The 12,939-nt window shown below is 40.9% G+C and overlaps 1 pseudogene; it reads left to right on the forward strand.

Moving 5' to 3' along the window:
• Positions 1-589: 589 nt before the first annotated feature.
• Positions 590-12,680, forward strand: LOC148013942 (DEAD-box ATP-dependent RNA helicase 5-like; annotated as a pseudogene).
• The last annotated feature ends 259 nt before the right edge of the window (positions 12,681-12,939 follow it).

Below are 12,939 nucleotides of genomic sequence, written 5' to 3' on the forward strand. Positions count from 1 at the left end.
TTGACGATAATTACACTATTATTTCCATAACCACCTGACTTATTGTCTATGCGTAAATTGAATTTTCAAATTCTAACTTTTCGGTTTAAGATCAAGCATAGATTAGGTTATAGCCTAATTTTGATCAATCATCCTATAACTTGTGAAGAAGGTTCGAGCTAAAACATGCAGCCTTTTCTATTAATTATACAATTGAAAAAATGATATTCATACCAATTTATGCAACTTAGGAATCATTTCATGCCTTGCAATTTCCTATGGATTATTAGCATTTTCCATAATAACTCATTGCGAGGAAGATATGGCCCAATAATGCAACATGCAATTTATACTTCCATGCCTAAACAGAGTGCACTATCTTAATTCAGTTTTGTAAATATGGACATTAATCTAAGTTCAGTTTATTGAAATGCACAAAAACTACTTGCTAGAAATGCATATCAATTTTCTGCTTGATAACCCAAAATTTATGCAAGAAAAAGGCACAAAATGTGGTCTACATCGGCAAAAAATAAATTTCAAGCAACTATCATTGATAATATTCTTTGTAATTTGCCACAGTATTTTAGTGGGTCTGCATTATAAAGCCATGGGCATGAGAAGTAGTGTGTGTGTTTTGCAAAAATTTGAAAGGTTTTAATGTTTTAATATTCATAGACCTCCTTTCTAAGGTCTAAGAATGCTCATGTAAAACAAACCCTTAAAGTAATATGAAAAGGTGAAAATGAAGAGCCATGCAATTTGTGGAAAAAGGTGGTTTGGGGAGTTACAACTTCTCTTCCTCTCCTTTATCTACCTACTTGCACGTATCTTCTTTTCTCTCTTGCATTGGCACAACTCTTGCTCTCTTTCCTTTCTTGTGCTTTCTTGATTTATCTCTTCCATGGAAGGAGAGAGTGAGGATGAAGATGATGGTCTTATCTCTTGTGTGCCCAAATCTTGTGTGTGAGAATGGTTTCTTGTTGAGAGGAAGGGTGTTTCTTGCAAGTTTTTGAGGGCACGGGCATTGTAGATGCCACCATGAGGCCTGCTCTCTTGGTAGATTAGGTGCTATCCTTGGGCTGTTCATTTTGGCAATCCTGCGAGGGGTCTACTCATGGATGCTCTCAAGCTTTGCAAGAAGGAAATGAGAAAAGTGTATTGCAGCTTGCTGTGTGGAGAGAGACGAGAGGTTGAAGGCTTGATGTGGGAACGACAGCAACTACCTTGACTTGCAATGAGCAAGAGGAGGAGGACAAGGTCAAGAAGAAGAAAAAAGGGAACCATGAAGGGAATGCAGAGCGGGCTAATGGCACGTATAAGAAAGGAACCAAAGAGACTTTTCAAACTCAAGAACATAGTAGAGTTCTCCGGGACGGTGATGTACCTATCAGTAATAATGCAAGAGTTGATGACAGCACAAAGGTCACCGTGTCTGGTCCTGGTTTAGAAGATAAGAAATTCAGGCCCTTGATGTCATTCCAAGACTTGCAGGTGCCAGAGAATGTGCTGGATTGCTACAGAAGCTTTCAAAAACCATCACCTATTCAAGGTCACGCATGGCCCTTCCTCCTCCAAGGACGAGATCTTATTGGCATTGCGGCAACTGGCTCAGGGAAGACTTTGGCATTTGGTCTCCCTTCTCTGGTCCATGTTCTCAAAAGAGACCGGAAGAAACCCAAGCAAACTAGCCCAGTATGCCTGGTTCTTTCCCCTACAAGAGAGCTTGCACATCAAATCTCTGAGGTTCTTGTTGAGGCTGGAGAACCTTGTGGAGTGAACACTGTATGCCTTTATGGAGGATCTTCAAAAAAACTGCAAGTTATAGTTTTGAAAGCTGGAGTGGCAGTGGTTGTGGCTACACTAGGGCGTTTGATGGACCTAGTTGAGGAAGGTTGTTGGTGTATTCAGGATGTTTCATATGTGGTAGTGGACGAGGCAGACCGGATGCTCGATCTTGGGTTTGAGCAGGTAGTTCGTGCACTAATCAATCAAACATCAAGAAGTCGACAAATGATCATGTTTAGTGCCACGTGGCCTTCAGCAGTCAACGAGCTATCAAAAGAATTCATGAAGGAGAATCCCATCAAGATCTGTTGAAGGATTATCACAAAATTGAAAGAAATCAAGTTCTTGTGTTTGTGCTCTACAAAAAAGAAGCTATACGTGTGGAGTGTATGTTACAAAGAAGGGGCTAGAGGGTTCTGCAGTTCATGGAGACAAAGGCCAAGCAGATCGCAACAAAGCAGTAATGTCATTAAAAGATGGGACCCGTCCTTTACTGATTGCGATAGATGTAGCAGCAAGAGGCTTGGATATACCGGATGTGGAATATGTGATTAATTACAGCTTTCCTTTGACGACAAAAGATTATGTGCATCGTATAGGGCGAACAGGTCGAGCAAGGAAAAAAGGGATTGCACACACTTTCTTCACACATGGGGATAAGGCTCGTGCTTTTGCAAGTGATGATATTGAGAAGCCCGTGTATCTGTTATCGATACCTTCGGGCCAATGGAAGCTAGAGGAGGTGAAAGAAAAGGCTCCAGAACCCACCATCGGCATCAACCTCTCCATCCCCATAGAAACACGTAGAGAATGGCTATGGCACCTCATAGTAAATAATAAGAGTAGAGAGAGAGAGAGAGAGAGAGACCTCCCACTTCACTCCTCTCTTTCTATTTTCTTCCTCTCATTCCCCATATCCCACATAGACGACAATAGCCACAACTTTCTCATCTCTCTCTCATCCCCTACAATGAACAAGCAAAATCTCTTTAAAGTCTGTTCACATGATCTTCTCAACTAAGAGCCTTGCTCCCTCACACAAGCATCATACTAGGCTCTAGCTATTAGAATAGTTATTTTCCTTTATAAATAAAACCAATCTTCTTTCCTTTTATACCAAACATACACGAGTACATCAACCTGGTGGAGTGATGGAGAACTCCACATTAAGGAGTTTCAAATGCTCATGTTCAACTATCGAATGCAAGATGAAGGACACCTAATGATGTTCTTCAATATGATGTTAAAAGGAAGAGTAGTAGTGTGGTATCACGGTTTAGAAGCCAGAACCATAACTAGCAGTGCGCCCAATTCATTATGGCGTTCCCTAGAGAGTTTGCCTTTGAGAAGGGTGGAGAATATTGGTTGCATGTTCAGAATGTAACACACCAAGAGCCAAATGCGAATGTCCAGGAGTATGCCAAGAAACTAAAGCAAGTCCTTCGCAAACTTACCGTTTATATTCCTATTCCAACGGCAGCACAGTTGCAATATTTCCTACATGGATTGGATTTTAATATCCAAGTGCAGCTGAGTAGTGTTGCTCTGTCTAATATTGACACTGCCATTACCCAAGCAAAAGGAGTAGAGTCACGCTTACAAGCGGCTTATGCAGCAACAATAAATTGGAATGTTAATAATTTGACCTTGACCAATGGGAGTCAAGGGGACCCCATGTTAAATAGGAGTGGTAGAGGAAGTATTATGTCAAATTTGCCTATGTTACTAGCTCCTCCTAGCATGACTATGCCTATGGCTAGTCAGGCGGCCTCCCTAAATAGTGGTGGAAACCAAACAATGAGTCCTAATATTGTCCCAGTTGGTCAACTACCGATTCCTAATCAAGTGGTTAGGCCCATGGGACGACAGACTGACGTTCGCACTATGAGTCGAGTGCTTCTAATGTCCTTGGTGAAGTTAAGGACATGATGAAGCACTGCACCAATATGATCTCTGAATAGTATCGACAAATAGTTGTGGATATCAATTTTCTTAAGAAGCAACATAACTTGATAGGGAGTGGACGCCCTGAAGAGGGTGGCCCCTCAAGATTCAGCTGTAAGTGGTGTGGGGGCCAACATTTCCCTAGGAATTGTCTGAATGTCAAATGTGATATTTGTCGGAAGTCAGGCCACTTAGTCGCTACCTGTTGGAGTAAGATCACTTCTCTCCAACAAGGGAGTAAACAACCATGTCCAGTTAACCATGGTGCATAAGGGAATAATCTCTAGCAAGACGATGGACCAAGGCAAATACTATAAAGAGGAAAGGTTGTTGTAGAGAAGTTACCTCATGGCAGTGGAGTCAGCCTTATTGAGGCTGTACGTGTCAATGATGCTGAAACTTCTAATCTATGAGCCGTAACAAGAGGTCAAAAGATTAAAGAGGGTGACAAAGTAATTGTAAAACCAGTCGAGGGAAGCCCTAAGCAAGATGCTAGGGAAAGGCAAGTCCTGAATCCTAATATGGAAAGTGGACCATTAAGACTTGTTGGTAGTAAAATCACTCTCGAGGAGGATAAAGGATTGCCAAGAAAGAAGGTAAAGCTAAAAAAGAGGCACCAAAGCTGATGGAAAGACCAAAGGAGAGGATTGTTTGGCGAGAGAAGAGAACTTTGGCAAACTATCATGACTTTGATCTAGCAAGTTCCCTTTGCGAAGTCAAACCAAACGTGAATCTCCTGCAAAAACTGATTAAACTTTCTCCACGAGTACGCAAAGAATTCAAGAAAATCCTGCATATAGGGTATATAGTAGAACCTTTGGGCATAGCTAGAGTGAGGGAAGATTGGTTGGATCATGTTGAAAAGCATTGCCCTAGGGTTCCAGCATATGTAGATGGAATATTAGTGGAGCACGCTATCGTGGACATTGGATTCCCTGTCAATATCATAAGTTCAGACTTGATGGAGAAGCTAGGTCTAGAGATCCAAAAAGATGGCTCCACACTTCTTAGGATGGCTGATGATAGTCTAAGAAAACTAGAAGGTTGCATTACTAAGGTCCACGTTACAGTTGCGAGTGTGGAATGCTATCTAGACTTTAGGGTGATAAGGTTTGCAGGACGTCCTAGCTATCGAGTTTCGCTAGGCACGCCATGGATTCTAGGGACAAATTGTCAAGTCCATATACCCATTGGTCAAGTGATTCTAGGTTGAGGTGCCCATCATGTAAAAGTGGATGCTTATCCTGAGTCTCCTCATAGTGAGAGAGCTCCACTATCCTTCATTGAACTAGAAACCGTAGATGATCCATCTGGTAGTGAGACGTCATCAAGCGATGGATCTAAGGAAGGGTCCACTATAGAGTATATTTATCTGATAACCTTGCATGAGCCGATAGAGACTCATGATTGAATAAGAGATGGAGACGTTATTGAGTTGGATCTTGGTACGCTAAATGATTCGCGGCCAATTAAATAAGGATCCATGCTTAATTCGGAAGAAAGAGAGGATTATATGTCCTTAATTCGAGAGTTCCAAGATATCTTTGCTTGGAGCTATGACAAACTTCGGGGTATTCCTCCCAGTCTAGCTGTGCATACTGTTTATTAAAGGAAGGTACCTGCCCTGTATGTCAGAAAGTAAGGTGTATGCCTTTTGAATTAAGGGGCGGGTTGTAGAGGAATTGCAGAAGTTGCAGAAAGTGGGTTTGATCTTCCCTATTCAACATATAGAATGGTGCTCAACAGTTGTGATCAAGAAGAATAATAATAATCAAATCCATCTTTTTGTAGAATTTGGAGAGTTGAATAAGCAGACTGTTAAAGTTTACTACTTGTTGCCATTTATTGACCAAATATTGGATCAACTAGCAGGTAGGAAAATATATTAGTTCATGGACTGCTTTGCAAGGTATAACCAAATGGCGATCGCTGAGCAAGACAAGCTAAAAATGACATTTATTACAACCTTCAGTACCTTTTCGTACCATGTGATGGCATTTGGGTTGTGTAACGCACCTGGTTCGTGGCAAAGAACAGTCCACAAGACCTTTTGTGACATCTCCCTAGAGGAGCTGAAAGTATTCATTGACGATCTCGGGGCAGCCATCGTAAGGGATAGAGAGTTGATCATTTTGCGCAAGTGTTTTGAGCATTTCAGACAATTTTGCATAGCTCTTAACCCACGGAAGTGCGTCTTTCGAGTCCCTTATGGGCTCTTGTTAGGCCATGTGGTCAGTTCTGTAGGGATTGCGACTGATCCTAAAAAGATCAAGGTCATACTCGCCGTCACTTACTCCAAAGGAAGTGCATACCTTTCTGTCATAAGTAGGGTATTATTGGAGGTTTATCAATGCCTTGGTAGAAAGAACGTTGACGCTAATGAACCTATTGTCCTTTCAATTTACATAGAGTGATGCTTGCAAAGTATCTTTTGAGGATGTGAAGCAGGAGCTTGCCAAAGCACCTATTTTAAAAGCACCAAAAATGGGTGAAATGTACTATATATTTATAGTAGCAACCATGTATAGTATTCGCTACTCTTTGGCCCAACTCTAGGAGGAAAAGTGGTACCATCTGATAGCTTTTTCCAGTCGGAAGTTGGGTGAATTGGAAATTAACTACACCTATATGGAGAAGTTGTGCCTTGTGATGGTATTTACGACCAAAAAGTTCAGGCATTACATTCTTTATGAGAGGGTGGTTTTTTATAGGAAGGCAGAAGGGCTTTGATTATTGTTGAATAAGTTACAGCCGCCTGACCCTTTAGCAAAGTGGTTAATCACTTCGCATGAATTTGATTATGAGATTAAGAGCAAGCCGCCAAGGCTTCAAGGAATTGTAGAGTGTCTTGTGGATTTCGGAGAGCCAAAAGAGGTCTTGGCTGAAGGAAGTGACATGGAGACTTTGTTCAAGATTGATATGGCGTCTGTTCCCTCTTGGTATGCTGTTATAACATACTATCTTTCTACGGGAGAGAGTGGAGCTACTTTATCAAAATTGGAGAAGAGGAAAATAAAACCGCAGGCATTGAAATTTTCCTTGATCGCAGGCACATTATATTAGCAGGGTGTTGATGATATCTATTGGTGACGTGTGATGTCTGACGAGGTTACCTTTATTTTGGAAGAGTACCATGACTGCGCTTGTGGAGGGCACTTTGCTGGGTTGTTAATGGCACACAAAGATTTAAGATCTGGATATTGGTGGCCATCCATCTTCCAAGATTACTTTGAGTATGTTAAGAGATGTGATACAACCTGTCAAAGGCATAACAATCGAGGAATAGGAAATGTCCACTTACGCCTTTCATGGCTATCCTTCCATTTGAGAAGTGGGGCATTGACTTTGTGGGTCCTATTACCCCGTCGTCTACTACTCAGAAAAGATATATTATAGTAGCAACTCATTAGTTTACAAAGTGGTCAGAAGCACGGGTGACGAGGCAGGACAATGCAAAAGAGACCACTAGTTTCCTACTTGAGCAAATCATCTGTCGATTTGGTCCACCAAAAGAAATAGTATCGGACTGTGGAACTCACTTTTTAAATAAAGTGATTATAAATCTGAATCAAGCTTGGAAAATCAAGCATAACAAGATGACCCCCTATAATCCGCAAGCAAATGGACAAGTCGAAAGTACCAATAAGCAGCTTGTGGGTATCCTATCCTAGATAGTCTCCGAAAAGAAGCGAGAGAGGGATACAAAATTATATGTGGCGATTTGGGCGTATAATACGATGTTTAAACGAGCCACTGGTCACACCCCATTCAAATTAGTATTACGGGGAGGAGTGTGTATTTCCATTAGAAATTGAGTTGCCAACCATCAGATTTGCAATCAATCATTCTTTGGGTGATGAAGATGCCCTATTTGAGCGGTTTACGACTATAGCCCACTTAGACAAGCTCAAATTGCAGAGTTTGTTGCACCAGGAGGTAGCTAAAGGGTGGATAAAGCGGTTGCATAATCTGAAAGCAAAGAAACATACTTTTAAAAAGGGGCAATTAGTTCTATATTACGATGCACATAGGGAGCTATTTCCAGGAAAGCTGGAACCTCGATGGGATGGCCCTTACAAGATAGTTCGGATAGGTAAAGATAAGTCCACAATTCTATTAGCTAATCTACAAGGGGTGGAATTTATTTTAAGGTTAATCATAATAAGATTAACCCTTATTATTTTTAAGTATACTAACGCAAAAAAATGCATTGCAAGTCCATGCTAGGGTTGATTGGAGACATGTGGGAGGAGAGCTTAAATTGATTGATGGGGCGATGAATTCCTTATTTGGAGCACCCATGTCTTAAGCAAAGATATCATGAGGGGAGGCTTATCTGGTGGAGCAAGGGATATAAAGTGATTGAGCAAGAAGATGGTATCTTTGTGTGGAAGATTGAAGTTTTCTGCCATCATTATTTACAAATCTTGATAAGCATCCCTGTTGAGTTTAATGAAGAAGGTGTGATGGATCCATCAGTTCATCTGTCAGTTTAATGAAGAAGGTGTCGATGTAGAGTTACAATGAAATTAGCTGCTTACCTCAAGGTAGGATTCACTAACAACATGGCCAAGTATAAAGCTCTCATTATGGGATTGAATATTGCCAAGAAAGGTAGCATTAGGCGGTTGTTAATAAAAGGGGATTCCTAGCCGATCTTGAATAAACTCAACAAGACATATACAGTCCAAAATCCTCAATCAGTTTGCGGATTCCTTAGCTAATTTTGCTTATGAAGAGGACCTCTTTTTCAATTGTGGTTCTAGTCCGTACGTCGTTATTGATACTGAGATAGGACCTGGTTGCTTGTGGGGGATGTTATCCGACCACGCGTTATATGGCAGGCGATGGTTGATATGGGTAATGCAAAGAATAGTCGAGACCCATCTACCACTATTATCTTGGACCCATAGGTTGATCAGAAGACATGTTATGTGTACGCCTCTTGCTACATATGGAGGAGGTGTGGGCCATAATTTGATGCATTTAGTTTAGGGCTGAGAGCCCTATTTTTCCCCTTGGAATGGACCGTATTTGTGTATATCTGCCTTCTTCCAAGGAGGGATCTCTATGAGCTGGTTTATTTGTTTCATTAGGCCAAGAGGGCAAGTAGCCTTAAGTAGTTAATGTCTAATTTCTTTAGGCTAAGAGGTCCCTTTGTTTTTAGGTTTTAATAATCTATCTCTTTAGACCAAGAGGGCCCGTTAGTTTGCAGTGAAAACTGCTATTTCTTTAGGCCAAGAGGGCCCTATCTCTATTTGGTGCAGGTACGTTTAATGCTTTATTGTTTTAGTGATTGCACCATACAGGTTGACGAAGTCGCTGTAGGGAGGCGTTGCTGCAAAGGAGCTTCTTGTGGTGATTCTAGGTGGTTTCATCTCCCTTTTAGAGTTTTTTCCTTAAGCAATTTTAATGATATATGTGCAGGTGAGGGTTACTTTCTTTTGTTTGTTGGGGACCAGCACTTAAGGCATGAAGTCCCAAGTTTAGGTTCTGTATATCTGGGGGAGGTTTGAGTAGTCATTGCCTCCTGCAAGGCATTTTCATGCATTGAAAGACTTGTTTTAGATGGGAGTTTTAGTGACCCTATTTTGCTGACCTTCTTGGCAGTTGTTTTAGGAGTTCTTGCTAGTTGTGAGGTAGTTAGAGAAGACTACTAAAATAATGATGGAAAGAGGCAAAACCCTAAATATCTGCAAGACAATATGTGAATATACAGAGGTGTGTAAAAAGGGGTTCTAACCCCTATAAAGATAGAAAAGGAAAGAAACAAAAATCCTTGAGTTATTGTTTATCGCTTTGCGAAGGCCTGGTAGGTTCCTGGGGACGAGACAAGACCCAAGGCCGATGCCTTGTCTTCCGAGGGGTGGCATCTAGTTGAAAAAACAAAGAATACAAGAAGGTTGGAGCAAAAATAAAAGTGAGCATTAGAAAAGGATTAAGTGTCACATTGCGAGGGCTTGGTAGGTTCTTGGGTTCTGAGACAGGACCTGAGGCCGATGCCCTTTCTCCTCGGGTGACTACGCTCAGCTCCCTCCCTTTTACATGCCCGAGTATGAACAATTAGACGCTGAAAAAGAAGAAATATACTAAAAGAATATATTTCTTACTCAGGCTATAGGAGTCCTTGCCTAGTAGGAGCTCCTGGTTGAGTTGTCCTTAGCTAGTTAGGTAGTTCAGACCACCACTTAGAGTGACCTCTTTGATAGTTCTTTTTAGCTTGGTTGTGTTGGAGCAGTTGGTTAACGACTTGCTTCGGGCCTTCTATTAGATTATGCTGGGCCTACTCCTCATGGATTTCATGCCTTGGTTTTGTTAGGGGGTAGGGTATGAGATGTGATGTATTGTGTTCTGTATTTTTTGTATCAGCTTGATGCACCTTTTGTTGTTTATGTGCAGATCTTTTCATGGGATTCGACGGGCTGAGTTGCCCTATCCCATGGTCGCCAATGAGAGATGATTTTTTATGCCAAGAAGTGCTTAAAAATAGCCAAAAATTACGAATATCAGGGGAAAATTATACTTCATCAAAGACGGCGGTGGTAATCAGTATGATGCTAAGCGGAAAATCCCTAAAGCGCTAGTGCTAATTTTCGTGGAAAATCAAATGATGATGGATGGCCGAGTTGGAGTTTCCCTAGATAAAAAACGACGTCAGGAATCCAACACAAGTCTTAGATCTCAATTTTGAGGTTGTTTGATCCCCCATTTAATCCCTCCAAGGTTCAAGGTTGTGAAGTGGCTATCAGATCGGCAAGCCAGGAAGAGCGGGATGAGGCCTAGATTTGTAGATTTCGATGTCACGAAGCCATCCGTCTAGACCGATCTCGAATCCTATGTCGTTTGACCCTCCAAAAGTGAAAAAACCACTTGTAGTAGTTGTGAAACCAACAAGCTAGAACTAGTTTTTCTTAAATGTTTAAATCTTAAGTTAATAATGAAGGAGGGAAAAAAAAAACATTTTTTGCATACGGCAGGGGGGCGCAAATTTTTTTGTTCCCCCTCAAGTCCATGATTGATGCCTCCTGAAGGATGGGGGATGAAGAGAGACAAGGGGAGATTGCTAATCTACTCCGTGAGAGGAATATGATGGCTCCAATCTTGTAGAATATAGTGGAGAATTGAAGAAACTAGTTTTCAGTATTTCTCTCTCCTCCCTCTCTCTCCTGCATAGAGGCAATTCATGTGCAAGAAATCAAGAAGAAGGGGGACTGAAGGATGCTTGTCCGGCTGTGATATTGCTTCAAGATGAAGAGGAGGCTGAGGAAAGAGGTTGAGAACTCAAAGAATGGTTGCTGGTTGGTCCGTGGGCTGCCCCAAAATAATTATTAAAAAACCCGCAACACGCAAGACACGTGGTATGCTTCAATTTTATAAAGAAATTTGATTGTTTTTTGTGTTTCATGGTCCAAATGTTATTCATACGCGATGAATTTTTGTTTGAACCTTGTTTGCATCAAATTTGAGGGCTATAACTATAAAAATATAGAACCTGTAATGATTTAGAGCCGTTATTAATTCTTTAAAACATGGAAAACGTCATTTTTAATGGAAATTAGTGGCTTTTTCTGTTTTTGAGTTGAAAAAAGGAGTAAAAATGGGACAAACTCATAGGAAATGTTAAGCTTCAGTCAAAATAATAAGACAACACAAATAAATCAGAAAATAGTTATTTTCATGAATAATAAATAGAGAAAAAAAAGTAAAAAATAGAAAAAATTGGGATTTTTGCTCTCAAAAAATATGAAAAAATAAGATTTATGTGTGTGAATGTTTGGCAAGGATAAAGCATGAGGTCAAGCCTCAGTTTGGCCTCGTACATTGTATTATAGTACATTGTCGTATTGATGCGTATCCGAGGTGTGAAATCCACCCAAAAGTTGTGTGTTTTGTTACTTTGTACATACTAAGTCGTGTTTACATTTATTTTCTGCATGCGAGTATAGTGGAGAGAAGTTTGAAAGCATAGTAATGGAAAAGTTTGGGAAGTTTGGATCAGTTTCAGAAGCACTAGAAGATCAAATACCATCTACTTTGGATTTTGCAATGGAGGTTTCAGCAGTTAAAAAGTTAAGGGTCTAACAAGTAGTGTGGGTTTTAGGACTCCTATTTTAAGAGACATATAGACTTGGTTGAGACTAGTGTCTGCTTCATGAAAGGTTCTTTGCGATTATTAAAAGATGGTTGTAGGTGTGTTCTGATTCCTGGAGGTGTTAGAGAGATGCTCTTTATAAAACATGATCGTGAGGTAGCTTATCTGAAGCAGAGTATTGGTGCAATTGAGACAGGATCTTCTTTAGTGCCTTGCTTTATATTTGGGCAGACCCATGTTTACAAGTGGTGGAAACCTAAGGGCAGGGTATACAATCAGATTTGTTGACTTCTTTGCTTTCTATCATTTATGTTTTGGGGAAGGAAAAGTGAGGGATCCTATTTTGAAAGGGTGTCCTATTTTTGAAAGAAGGTTTTTTTGGGGGAGATTTTTTTTCGTCAATGGGAGAGAATAGGAGTTTTTGGGGCAGAAGGAAATCGGAGGAAGAGGGACAGAATAGGAACATGAGAAGAGGAGGGAGAACACAAACATTGCTGCGATGCAAAGAGACTAGAAGGCTGCAATGAAGATGAACATGAAGATGAAGTGGAATAGAATTCGATGACAAAGCAGATGAATTTGTTGTGATAACAGGATCAAGACAAAGAAGCAACAGCCAAACTGTCTTCGAACTCTGAAAATCGGGGCAGAATGCCTTCTGTATGGATGTCTTTCTAGGAACCGTCCACGAAAGTTCCCTGCGTCTCCCACGGCGCTTTCTTTCACTCTTTGAGCTTGTTCCCAAATTGGAGTCTGTCTGATGCATTATGACAGCAAAAAGCTGAAAAAGCAATTGTCAAGTGATCGAGATTGCTGGCAAGTGGACTCTTCAGTTGGAGAAAAAGAGGACAAAGCTCTGCAACTTCGAAGGGGGTAAAAAAGGACAGACTTGATGGACCTAAAAGGTTGGGAGAGACACCTCGGAATGCTGATGCAGAACTACTAGAGCTATACTCTGTTCATCGCTAAAGTCTAATCTGTGCCGCTGTTTGGCATATTTGTCAATTTGGATGGCTTCTTAAAACAGGGTCTTGTCCACTTGTCATAGCTCAGTGATCATGAGGTAAAAAACAAGGATGATTTTGATGAGGTGAAGCAGCGGGCTATTGCAGCACTTGCAAAAGAAGGCGATATAG

This window comes from Lygodium microphyllum, chromosome 25, assembly GCF_053477565.2.
Source record: "Lygodium microphyllum isolate KBCC chromosome 25, Lygodium_microphyllum_v1.1.10, whole genome shotgun sequence".
Taxonomy (NCBI): Eukaryota; Viridiplantae; Streptophyta; class Polypodiopsida; order Schizaeales; family Lygodiaceae; genus Lygodium; species Lygodium microphyllum.